The 13101-nt window shown below is 33.4% G+C and overlaps 1 long non-coding RNA gene across 1 annotated transcript in view; it reads right to left on the bottom strand.

Moving 5' to 3' along the window:
* Positions 1-1768: 1768 nt before the first annotated feature.
* LOC131273858 (uncharacterized) overlaps positions 1769-13101 on the bottom strand; it is a 91774-nt gene continuing 80441 nt past the window's right edge. The window contains exon 3 of the long non-coding RNA XR_009181025.2: positions 1769-1863. This is a non-coding gene — a long non-coding RNA (uncharacterized lncRNA). The remainder of the gene's footprint in view (positions 1864-13101) is intronic.

The following is a 13101-nucleotide window of genomic DNA, read 5'->3' as shown; positions in this document are numbered from 1 at the left end:
GCTTCCCATGTACGAGGTCCTGGGTTCATTCCCTGCTATCTCCTAAAAAATAAAATAAAATAAAATAAAGTGAAGTTGTGCCTTACTTAGTGCATCATGTCAGGGTCTACATGATATCCATGTCTCATTGTTAGCAATGTTAATTTTGATCATGTAGTTGAATTGGTGTCTGCCAGGTTTTGCTAATATAAATTTATTGTTTTTCCCTTTACATTGGATAAGTACTTTCTGTAGAGGCTTTGCGACTGTGCACATATCCTGTTTCTGGTCATAGATTTGTCCCCCAATTTTTGCCCAGAATAATTAATGCTCTGTAGTTTGCCAAATGGTGATTTTATAATTCCATCATTCTTTCTATACTTGTTATTTATAAGGAAGAGCTTTCCTTTCTCCCTCTTTGCATATTTACTCAATTATTTGTTTAGGAACTTTAGTACTATTTTTGTAACTTTCTTGAAAACCTGACACTATTTCAAAATGAAAAATTAGCAAATAAAAAACACAAAGCCTTAAAGTTCTCTTAATGTTCAGGTGAGAAAGGCATAGAGGGATTTTATAACTTTAAGGAAGTGTAGAATTGTTTTGTAAATTTAGATGTTTTTGAAAAATACTGACATTATTATTATTAAACAAGCAGTGAGTGAATATTCTCAAAAATCACCATTAACTTTACCACTCATGACAATACAATATCTATTGAAGGATAATCATGTTATCCAAAATTTTGCAACAAATATAATGATGGTGCCCATTGCTCTCAATCACTGGGATTCATCCTAGTAACTTTTCTTTCAATGTGTATATTTCCCATTTCCATCTCCAAATTCTAAATAATGAACAAATTCGTTTCCAAAAAAAGAGAACATGTTGGATGGTCTCCAATTTTATTTCAGTTTTTTCAGTGTTAGTATAAGTGTAAAGAATAGAGAACTGGCAAACATGACAGCTTTTAAACATTTTCATAGTTTAAAATTTTAATATTCTTAGACTCATATCCTAATCAAGGAAACTAATGTACCATACATATGACCTCTATTATACTTATTTGTCTATCATAAAAATGACAATATTTTTTGACACTGGTATGAATTTGCATTTATATTAGGTTAATGGGCCTTCAAAACAACTTTTGGGGTAGGTATTATTATATCCATTTTATAGATGAGGACATGGAATAAGAGAAGTTAATTATTTTTCTCTGTCTCCAGCTAGATCAATAAAGATTCTGATTTGGAAACTCCACGCTTTTTCCTTTATAGCACAATACTCGAGGGTATTTTTATTTCTACAGGTAGCTATGTTTAACTAAATTATGTTATATTTATTGAGATTGTAAAATAATCTGTATCTGTACCTTGTCCCTTCTTTGTTTTCTAATAACTTTCTTTTACTGTTAAGTTCTTTGGTCCTTTTTCAAATTCATTTTATTATTGCAGTTACTTGTTCAGAGTGGAAGTTGGAGCAAATTCATTTTCTTGAAATGCATTTTTGATGGGGCTGTTTCACAGGGATAGAAATAGAAAGGAAATGAAGAGCTCCTTTACTGTATTTATGGTAGCCTGATGTTATTAAAGACTAACTCTACTTACTACAAGTATGGCTTCTATTCTTCTCTGCCATGTACATTAAAAGTGTTTTCTTTTTTTTTTTTTTGTTTGGCAAGTAGCATGAAGGAGGGAAAAAAAGCTGAAAATGCTTTCCTCTAGCTGCAATAGAAGTAGTTCTATTTTCCATTGATCAGCATTTCTCAGCTTGGAGATACCTGGTGATTGTCCTTGGCTTTGTCTTGGGCAGGAGGTCGCAGGAAACTTTCCTGATCAATTTGGATGCTCTAAATGGTGATGAAGTAGCAGAGTTGGTTGGCTAGAAAAAAAGAAATGAAATGAGAATGTGTTAATCTAAGATATTGACATTGACATCCTTTTATGTTTTTGTGAACAGCGAGGGGGTAGTTTAAAAAGTACTTGGAGAAGTTAGAAAATATGGAAGATACTTAAGATATAACACATTCTGGTGCACAAGCTTGTAGGAAGGCGCAAGGCCAATAACTATATTCTAGTCAATTATTAGTTCATAATTTAGGAAAATCCTAAATTAAGCTAAAAGATTCATAGTCTTAAGAATGAGTTATTTAAAAATGCATTCAATATAGTTAATCTGAAGTAGAGTGGAGTATATTATGTCTGATTACCACAAGGGGTGAGGTAGGAAAAAGACCATTTGAAAAACCAAACAGAACAGACTAAAAGGTAGTCTTATTTAAGGCATTTTAGTGACACTGTGTTTGAATCTATTATGGTTAGTGAACAGAACTTTTCTCCCAGTCAGGAAAATATATACATTTCTACTCAAATCTGGTCCAGATAGTAACACAATGTGCATCTTTATAAGGTACTTAATTGTTCCCTTAAAAAACAAAGAAAGTGTTAAAGATATGGTTTCCATAGTCATCAAATCTGTGTTGTTTATAAGTTGAAAATAGTGTTAAGGGTAGGGACAAAATACTTTAAAACGAATTTTCTACAGCACTTTATGCGCTGATGCGCTGTGTTGCCTGATAAATATTTATTGACACTGATTAATGCCTTTGTCTGGAGTCAGTGAATTGATGCACAGTGCCTTCAAGAAATTAAAGATATTGTGGCTTAGATCTGAAGAGTTATTCATAGTATCCTGGCAAATGGCCTGGGTCACCGCTCTGTACTGTTTCTATCTGCATCTTCCTATATTCTCATTTTTAGGACTCTGGTGACACTGTTCTTTTCCCATTTATAGCTCAAGAAACCTTTTAGAGGTAAATGAGCAAAGACATGAATCAGACCATTAAACAGATGCCAGGCTCTGGGTCTGAAAGAAATGGTCATCCTGGGTTCTAAATATTAATTGGACAAAATAGCAACTAGGCAACACTCCTAATTTTGAAAAATGTGCAGTAACAGAGAGTGCATGATAAATAAGCCACTCTTAAAATATCCTCTGAGAAAAACAGTACTTGAAAATGCATAAACTGAATTGTAATTTGTTGGCATAATTAGAGAGAAAAGCTCTGTTATTACAAAATAGGTACTTTACTATTCCTTGCAATTCATTGGGTTTGGACTTTTCATTCGGTCTAACAATTCAGGGAAAATTCATAAAACGTTCTCTGTGCATTAGGAACTGGGTGATAGACAAAGATGACTATGACATAATTTGCCCTCAAAAAGGTTCATATTCTTAAGAAAATTGATTTAATTGAAATGTTAATTATTGTTATTAAATAGTATATATTCATCAATATAAAATTCAAAGAAAAATAGAGAAGATATTAAAGTAAAAATCTAAGTCTTTCCACCTAACCATTGACATGTTTAAGAGATTTGTATTTTTAAAATTTTTTTCTGTCGATAATTACATAATTATTATACATGGTTGAAGTCATATATTTGTATAATTATAGATTCTCTCTTTTTACTTATCACAAGGGGACATATAAACGATGGTTAGAGGAGGTAAAAGATCAGACACAGTAAGAATGTTCAGAATGAAAGAGAGGGTTGGGTGTTGGTAGATTTATTCTACTGCAAAAGTTGATTTTCCTTGGGAAAATGAGGAAGGATGAAAATGCAAATCAGTATAATAGCTCCAGTCTGGGAGGTGTGGTTGGAAAGCTAATTTGGAACAAGATTACAGAGAACTTCGAATCTCAGCTTAAAATATCTGTATTTTGTTCTAAGGGTAGTTGAGAACTAGGAAAGCTTTTAAATAAGAAAACAGAATAAAAAATTTCTTTCGGAAAAAGATGTTGCCATGGTGAAGATGATCAATGAAGCAGAAGAGAAAGAACTAAAAAGTTCTATAAACCTTATTAATTTTTTTACTTTAATTTTAAGTGGCAGCCATTTTTCTCATATTTAATTTATGCCTACAATCTTATAGCTTTATGGTGTCTTTATCTGTAGTACTGCCTAGTAAGGAAATACTGTTAAAGTGATAGGAGAGAAAGTTATTTTAATGTTGGAACTTGAGTCACTCCTTTGATCTTCTGATGGAAACACACACACACTAAAATAATGAATCCAAGAACAAAATGGCTAATCATTGGTGGACCTCTATGTCAAATAAAAAATAATCAGGGAAGCAGACTTGGCCCAGTGGATAGGGCGTCCGTCTACCACATGGGAGGTCCGTGGTTCAAACCCTGGGCCTCCTTGACCTGTGTGGAGCTGGCCCACACACAGTGCTGATGCGCGCAAGGAGTGCACTGCCACACAGGGGTGTCCCCGCATAGGTGAGCCCCATGCGCAAGTAGTGCGCCCCGTAAGGAGAGCCGCACACTGCAAAAGAAAGTTCATCCTGCCCAGGAATGGTGCCGCACACATAGAGAGCTGACACAACAAGATGACGCAACAAAAAGAAAACACAGGTTCCCTGTGCTACTGACAACAACAGAAGTGGACAAAGAAGAACACGCAGCAAAGGGACACAGAGAAGAGACAACTGGGGTGGCTGGGGGGAAGGGGAGAGAAATTTTTTAAAAATCAATCATTATTATTTGGAACAGAAAAGGGTAAGGCATTGAAATTTTATGGAAAATCTGAGAGTGCTAATTGGGTAAGTTTGTCAGTTTAAGAAAAAACTGAGTTATTTCCTTTACTATACATTCTTTCAATTTTGACTCAACTAATGACACACACTTTTATGATATATAGCTTGTGCTAGCAGTTTACATTCAGTTTATGTAAATAGATTGTGTATTTTCCTTTAGAGATTTGGACCTTTTGCATTGTTTTGTTCAGAATCAGTGTTTTATAATAAACTTTTCATTTTAGATTAGTTTTAGGCTTACAAAAAAGTTGTGAAAATATTAAAAAATATCTATAAACCTACATAAACTTACATAAATGTATGGCTCATTTGTCAAATTAATGAACTAATATTGATAAATTATAATTGAAGTCCATAATTTTTTCAGGTTTCCACAGTTTTTACCTATTTTATCTCTTCCTGAATTCCATCCAGGACACCACATTACATTTGTCGCTGTGTCACCTTACGTTTCTCTTGGCTCTGACAATTTCTAAGACATTCCTGTTTTTGATGACTTTGAGAGTTTGGAGGAGTACTAGTCAGGTAGAATATCCCTCCAATGAGACTGACTGGGATTTATTCATGATTAGACTGGGGTTGCGGGTTTTGGAAAGGAAGACTACAGAGGTAAAGTGCCATTCTTACCACATCATATCAAGGGTGCATGCACCAACAAGACTCATCACTGTTAATGTTAACCTTGGCCACTTGGCTGAGGCAGTGTTGATTGGCTTTCTCCACTGTAAAGTTACTCTTTGTTCCCTTGTTCCAGACTGTACTCTTTGGAAGGAATTCACTGAACTCAGCTCACACTTAAAGAGGGAGGATTTATGTTTCCCTCCTCAAGGACTATGTATTTATGTTAATTATTTGAAATGCTTCTGTGTAGGAGATCTGTTTCTTCTCTCCCATTTATTTGTTCATTCAATCATTGATATCAGTATGGACTTACTGATATTTGTTTATTGATATATTTCGATACTACATTATTTATTTTGGTTTTTCAAATTGTTCCAGTTTGGGTAATTGGGAGCTCTTTTAAAAGGCTCTTATGTCCCTTTGGCATACTTCATCACTGTGTGTTTATTCAAACCCTTCTTTATTTCTGGGACTGAAACATGCTTCAGGCACATCTTGTATCTTTCCTTCCCCAGTCCTAAATTAGTCATTTCTCCAAGGAATCTTGGTTCCTTATATTGAAGAATGGTGTTAGAAAGTAAGACTTGGGTACTAAGTGTATCCATTGCTACTGTTATGTTAATTCTAGGCCCCTTCAGCAGACAGACCAAGGAAATATATTTATATATACGAAAGTATACATGTACACAAATCTATATCCCTCTGTATCTGTAATAGGCTAAACATGTGGACCTTTCTAACCTTCTCTGCTTTTTTTTGATCACCCACTCCATCATTGAGAACACTGGCTCGCATCATCTGATACCCAGTTACTTAATTGTTCATTTCCAGGACAAAACTTTAGTGGTTTCAGAACTAGTTTTTCAGATTTAATTCATTTCTAAAGTTGCTTAGGCCGGTCCTTCCTTCCTTCACCACCTTTCATTATTTTATTTCATATGTTTGTGACACAGTTAGAATCTTTTGTCACAATCTGAATTCCTCTTGGGACACCTGACCTCCTAAATTATTTTTTAAATATGCATCCATTAAGATTTACTCTTTTCTATGAGCTTCCATGGATTTTGACAAATGCATTGTCATATATCCACTATTACAGTATCATACAGATTAGTTTCATTGCCCTAAAAATTCCCTTGTGTTTCACCTATGTAACACCCAGTCTTCCCAAACCCTGGCAACCACTCATCTATTTATAGTTTCTATGGTTTTCCTCTCCCAGAATGTTATATGAATGGAATCATACAATATGATTTTCAGATTTTCACTTAGCAATATGCATTTAAGATCCATTCATGCTTTTACAAGGCTTGGTAGCTCATTGCTTATTATTGCTGAACACTGTTCTATTATACGCATTTCCCACAGTTTATCATTCACCTATTTAAGGAAATCTCGGTTGAAGAAGCCAAATACTTTAATCCAACTGAAAATATTCTCTTTTCTTTGTTTTTTGGTTCAAAATGGGTCTGAAATTACCGAAGTTCTTTACCCACTAATCTTATTTCCTCTTTGCTCTTATTAGGGCTTAATTTCTTAAGTGAGTATATTTTTCTATTTGCATTTTTTAAAATGTTATACTTTAATCATTTCAGTGCATAGACAGCTAGCATTGGTTTTAAGTATATTTTTAAAGCACAAAACCATTGTTCTACTTCTATCAGAATGCCTTTACAAAGTAAATGACAACATAAGCTATAAATCTCAAATATTATTTTTTATCTAATTTGTTTTGCCTAAAGGCATTTTCTTGTTTCAAAACAGTAATCCCTCCACCTCCTGAGGATTTTTCTCTATAACAAACCATGGATTAAAACATGTTTTAGTCACTTAGTTCCAAGACAAAAGCATTACTCAATCCCAAACAAAATTGTATTTACACTTAGAGAATTTGATTTTTAAATGTTTTCACTGAGTATCTACATTATTTTCTGTTCTATTTATTTTAAGGGTGTGATGTATCCAGGAAGCAGTTCATAATGCAAGTTATTCCTGCAGATATTTTCATTAAAAGATAAAGATACTGAGTTTTAAGGAGGATTATGTAAGTGTTAAAATGGTATTCAAATTCCATGTAATTAGCCATTTTTACCCATTTCAGTGCTTCCTTTGGTTAAAAACTGGAACTGTTACCAAATGTTTCAGGTGAATATTGCGTAGAGCAGATAGCAGATATTGTGACTTTTGGAAATTAGCTCCTGTGTCCCAGAAGCAGATAATACTTCAAATCCAGATAGTGTTTTCTACTGACAGCTCTCTCTAGTTACAAACCCTAACCATCCATTACTTCTGTTATGAAAAGAGTACTATGACTGAAGGTATGAAAGTTCTATTTAAAATCAAGTAGTCTCATTATAGAATTCCAGCAGGCATTTAGCTGATGATGGTAATAATGGCAATTATTATTAATATAATAACTTATTAGCTATCATTGGCAGTGCCAAGTTAATTTAGGATTGTAGCATCTAATACCACAAATATATATGATATGTATCATTATCTCTATTTTAAAAAGCAGGAACTAAGATTTAGAGCAGGGGTTCTTGACCAGTGGTCCATGACCTCAAATTGAACTTCAGAAAAAAACATTCTCATGGGGAAGTGTTGGTGCAGATGTGATGTATTTATTAAATAATACACAGAAGGATGTGGACTTAGTAAAGTGTCCATGGTGTTCACCTGACTGGAAAAGAGGCCCATAGAACGAAAACGGTTAAGAACCCCTGATTTAGAGAGATTCCCTAGCATGATTAAGGTCACAGACCTTGTAAGGGTGAAGACAGAACACATGTTTGATCTTATTTGTCTCTAAAGTCCTATTCTTAATGATTATGCTGTAATTATGAGCAATTATTTTCACCCAGACATCCTTTTAAAATCAATTTATTAAGGTATAATTTATATAAAGTGCAATGTACCCGTTTAAAGTATGCATTTAGGTATATTTTGAGTGAGTTTTTGTAGTAGAAAAATCATTAGCACAGAGTATGCAACATCTCTGTCACCTCAAAGAGTTACCTTGTACTCCTTTCTAATCCAATACTCCCAACCCTACCCTATTTCTTTGGTTATATTTATGTTTCCTAGGGATTAATATAAAAGGGCTAGTGTAATATGTAGTCTATCGTGTCTAGCTTCTTTCCCTTAGCACACTATTTTAGGTTTATTTATGTTATTTTGTTTTTCAGTAGTTCCTTCTTTTAAGTTTCTGAGTAATATTCTCTTGTATGAATTTACAGGAATATTTTTACCCATTCACTTATTGATGGACATTTGAGTTGTTTCCATTTTTTAGTCCTATGAAAATTTGAGCACTAGTATTTGTTTGAACATAGATTTCATTTATCTGGGTCTTGGAAAGTGACCGTTGACTCTTACATGATCAGTGTTTAACTATATGAGAAACTGCCAAACTGTTTTCCAAAGTGGCTGTGCCGTTTTGCATTTCTACCAGCAATGCATGAAAGCTGCACTCACGCCACATCCTTACTAATACTTAGTATTGTCAGACATTTTAATGTTTATCATTCTAATTGGTGTGTAGTATAACTCATTGTGGTTTTAATTTGCATTTACCCAATGACTAATAATGCTCAGTATCTCTTTGCATATCTTCTCTTGATAAGTATTGAATTATTGGCCCATTTTTTGTTGAAATGGTTACATTCTTATTAAATTGTGGGAGTATTTAATATAGAGTGTATACAAATCATTTGTAATATATGTAAGGTGAGTAATTTCTTTTGTTCTGCAGCTTTTAAATTTTTTTAAATGGTATCTTCATTTTTTTTGAGAGATGAAGTCCAATGCATCAATTTATTCTGTTATGGCATGTGTCTCTATAGTCCAACCTACAAAATCTTAACACCTCAGCAGCACGAATATTTCTCCTATGTTTTCCTCTAACCATTTTAGTGTTTTAGCTTTATGTTTAGGACTATGATTCACATTGACTTAATTTTTGTGGATAGTATTATGTAAGGGTTAAGGCTTATTTTTTCAAAATTGGTATACATTTGTTTCATTACCATATGTTGAAAATACTATCCTATCTCCATTGAATGAATAACTTTGTGCCTTTCTTGAATATTAGTTGATCATATATGGTGAGTCTGTTTTGGAACTTTTAATTTCATCCCCTTTTTCTCCATATATATCCTTATGCCAGAACCACACTGTCCTGATTATTATAGCCTTGAAGTCTTGAAATGAGGTAGTATAGTTTCTAACTTTATCTTTTTCATAATTTTTCAACTATTCAAGATTCTTTGTATTTCCACACAAATGCTATAGTTTGTAAATTTCTTTTAAAAAATATCTGCTGGGATTTATTTGGAGGTGGACTTGTAGTAAATCTCTGAATCAATTTGAGAAAATTTCCCATTTTATCCATAATGTCTTTTAATTAATGAGTATGGTATATCTGATTATTTAGGTTATCTTTAATGTCTTTCAGCCATGTTTTATTATTTTAATGTACATGCATCCATACTCTTTTTAAAATCTACTTGATATCTTTTGTATTTCCATGGGAAATTAATCAACAATTTCTTTTGTTGGTAGCCAAATAAATGAACTATAAAGTCTTGTATTTTAACCAGCAACATGACCATAGAGTGCTGAGTCTTATCCCAGGGACTTAATATACCAAACTTATTTCTAAATATCATTGCTGATGAAAGTTTATTTGGAGTAAAACATGGTTTTAGATGCATAAACTAGAGAGTCAATTTTTATGTAATATACATTACTGTGTGCCTACTATATGTTAGCCATTGTTTTAGATGCTAGGAAAATAACAATGAACTAAGGCACAAAATAACTGCATATGGAGTTTACATTCTGAACTTTTATAATGACAAAGCATCATGTCATGTAAAGTTGCTTGCATAATCATGTAATAGCAAATCAGCAAATGTGATAAACAAGATCAAATCATTAAAAACATGGAACAAAATGATAATATGAAGATTAAATGAAGAAGAGACTTTTAGAATATAATCATATAGATATTATCAGTTTGATGTAGAGCTGTGTAGTAACATCTTTTAAAACTGAATTTGAGAGGATGACTGTGCAATATCATTTTCTCAATGATAATACTGAGGGAAAATATTATTAGTAAATTAATTAAAAACCTAGCCATGAGTAGTCATTAACATGACCATAACTGAAGTTTGAACATATGAATAAAATGTTCTGGAAACTATAAAGTGATTCAGGCTGGGAACAGCTTTAGATTCTCAAAGAAAGTCATAGCAATTCTGCTAAAAATATTTTATTAAATCCATGTCTAATTTCTGAAGAACCACTAAATATGTGATTGGTGAGAGTCAAGGGTTTATTGTGTCTTTCTGGCTATAGTTATTTGCAATAAAATTTGCTGAAAAACATAAAATTGAATAGCATATTTGATGTAAAAACTAAGGAAATGCAGTAGAATATGTCATTGCAAACTATACTAACCTAACTCTTATGGGTCATAAAAAGGGAAACTCTAATGTTGCTGAAACGATCACCCTAAAAATTAACCCTCCAATACTTATTTTTAATATGAACTTAAGAGTATTTTAGAAGGCATACTTGAAATTCGTTTAGAAAGTTAAATACTTTTAAATTAATATTTGTTATTTGGTATGCATACTATGCTAATTTTATTACATGAATTATTTTATTTAATCCATGAAGCAACCCCATAAGGTAAATACTACCATCATCCCAACTTTATAGATAGGAAACTGAAGTTTAGGGAGGTAATGTATACTCATTATTTTACAGATGGTAAGAGAGAGGTGCACTTGGATTCAGGCACATTTAGTTTCAAAGCTCATGCTCATCAACCCTGTACAACTCTGGACCATTGGCCATGAGGTGCGGTGGTGCTCAGAGATGTATTCACCAAATGCAATGAATGTCTCATGATGATTGGAGAGGTTGTTGTTATGGGGGAAGGAGTGGGGTGAGGGGGCTGGGGGGTATATGGGGACCTCACATTTCTTGAATGTAACATTAAAAAATAAATAAAGACAAAAAAAATTTATCTGTCATATAGGGAATTTAAAGGAGAGGAGTTTGTGAAAATTTGTTCCTGTAAAAACTGAAAGTTTCATAAATAAGCCCTAAAAAATAAATGTATCATTATCAGTAGCTTTCCTCAAGAAGTTAAAAAAATAATAGAGGATATCACAGAATGTAGTTGGTTGGCTACCTTAGTTTCCTGTCTTAAAGAACCCAGAATTCCTTAAATGCTATTAACCACTTAGGAGGAATATTTCTGAGTATTTTTATATCTTTAAGGCTTCAATATATTTGGTTAACTTTTTAGTATAGAATTACAAGTCTAAGCTAATTGTAAAAGCACAAGGATAAAATAAAGCTAATGAGAAATCTGAATCATCACTGTTATTGCACGTGCACAAAAATAATCTGATCAGTCCTTTAAGTTAGAGAAAGAAAATTAATAATATATATGGATATACTGCTGTGACAAAATTGAATGGTAAACACAGCACTAAAACAAAATAAAAACAAAAACATATAATAGAGTGTTTGAGGCCCAAATTAGGGAATTTAGAACAAATTGTATTTAGATTTAAAATAACTCAGAAGGGCTTATTAATGTAAAAAACAAAAATACTGAACTGAACCTTATAACTTCTGGGGATAATTATTTAGTGCTTGTTGCTGTTTTGTAAATGCAGTTAAATGGAAATGTTTTTAAATTTAAGGGAAAAGGTTAATGAAAAATGTGAGTTAAATTCTAGATTACAAGTAATATATTCAGAGAATGATCTTACAAGTACTTTTATTCTGAAAAATGATTTATAAGAGTCTGGGAATAGACTAGTGCAGATCCATCAATAGTACATTATCAGTAAAGGATGCTTTTCAACATGGCATAGAAGATTAGGAAAGGACACAGAAAGCTAAAGAAGATATTCAGAAGAATAACAGGAGAGTAGATTTATACGGTAACTTCCATAAAAGTAATGACTTTGAAGTACCTTTAAAAAGGAGAAAAGTAGCAAGTCAACTGTTTCACATGTACATTTAAAGTAACTGAACCAAAGCCCCAGCATAGGAAATAGCGGAGGAGAGAGCTGTGTCTCCACTATACTGCTAAATTAGACTTGCTAAATAACTGGAAATGGAGTTTTATAGCCATTCAAATAAACATGGGCATCTTTCTTATCTACCCTCTAAACCATAGCAAACCAACATAGTGTCAGTAAAATAGAAAACCTCGTCAATTTGTTGGAGCTGATGGGGAAAAATTATACCATTTTCTTCCATTTGCAGTGAATCCAGGATTTTGTTTGGAAACACGCTTGGGCTGTGTGGACTCACTTCTGATACTGAGCTCTCATTCAGTCCAAGTAGGATGGACTGTCTGGAAGGTAGCAGTGTGGCCAGGAGAGGCTCATTGCTCTCCATAGCAGTAGGATGTAGACTGTGGTGATTTTATGATGAGATGGTACAATCAGAATGGTTCAAAAATCACTTCAGTGCTGAAGTATAGCACGTAAGGATCCAGGTTACAAATTCAAGGAATAGAAGCTTCTTTCCTATAGTTGAAATTACGTTCTGTTTAGAATATTCTTTCTCAGAGTCCGTTGCCAGCCTCTGTGCAGTGCAAAACTCCAGGCACAACCTACACATAAAGAATGCTATATGCAGTGTCTTCTGGAGCTGTGCAATGCCCTTCCCTGCCATCTGTCAAGATGGAGGAAATAACCTCTGTCAGTTTGGGACTTCTAACTCCTTATCCCTTTCCTTCTGAGGTTGTCTCTAAATGCCAGGGTAGAGTGAGGGTTACCCATCAGATTTTTTATGCCATTTGCCCATGTTCACATCCCTGAAATACTGTCTGGGTATTCTTTGCTCAATGGTTCC

The sequence above is a fragment of the Dasypus novemcinctus genome, chromosome 17 (genome assembly GCF_030445035.2).
Source record: "Dasypus novemcinctus isolate mDasNov1 chromosome 17, mDasNov1.1.hap2, whole genome shotgun sequence".
In the NCBI taxonomy this organism is placed as follows: Eukaryota; Metazoa; Chordata; class Mammalia; order Cingulata; family Dasypodidae; genus Dasypus; species Dasypus novemcinctus.
The sequence above is the reverse complement of the archived record's forward strand: the minus strand, read 5'-3'. Positions and strand labels throughout refer to the sequence as shown.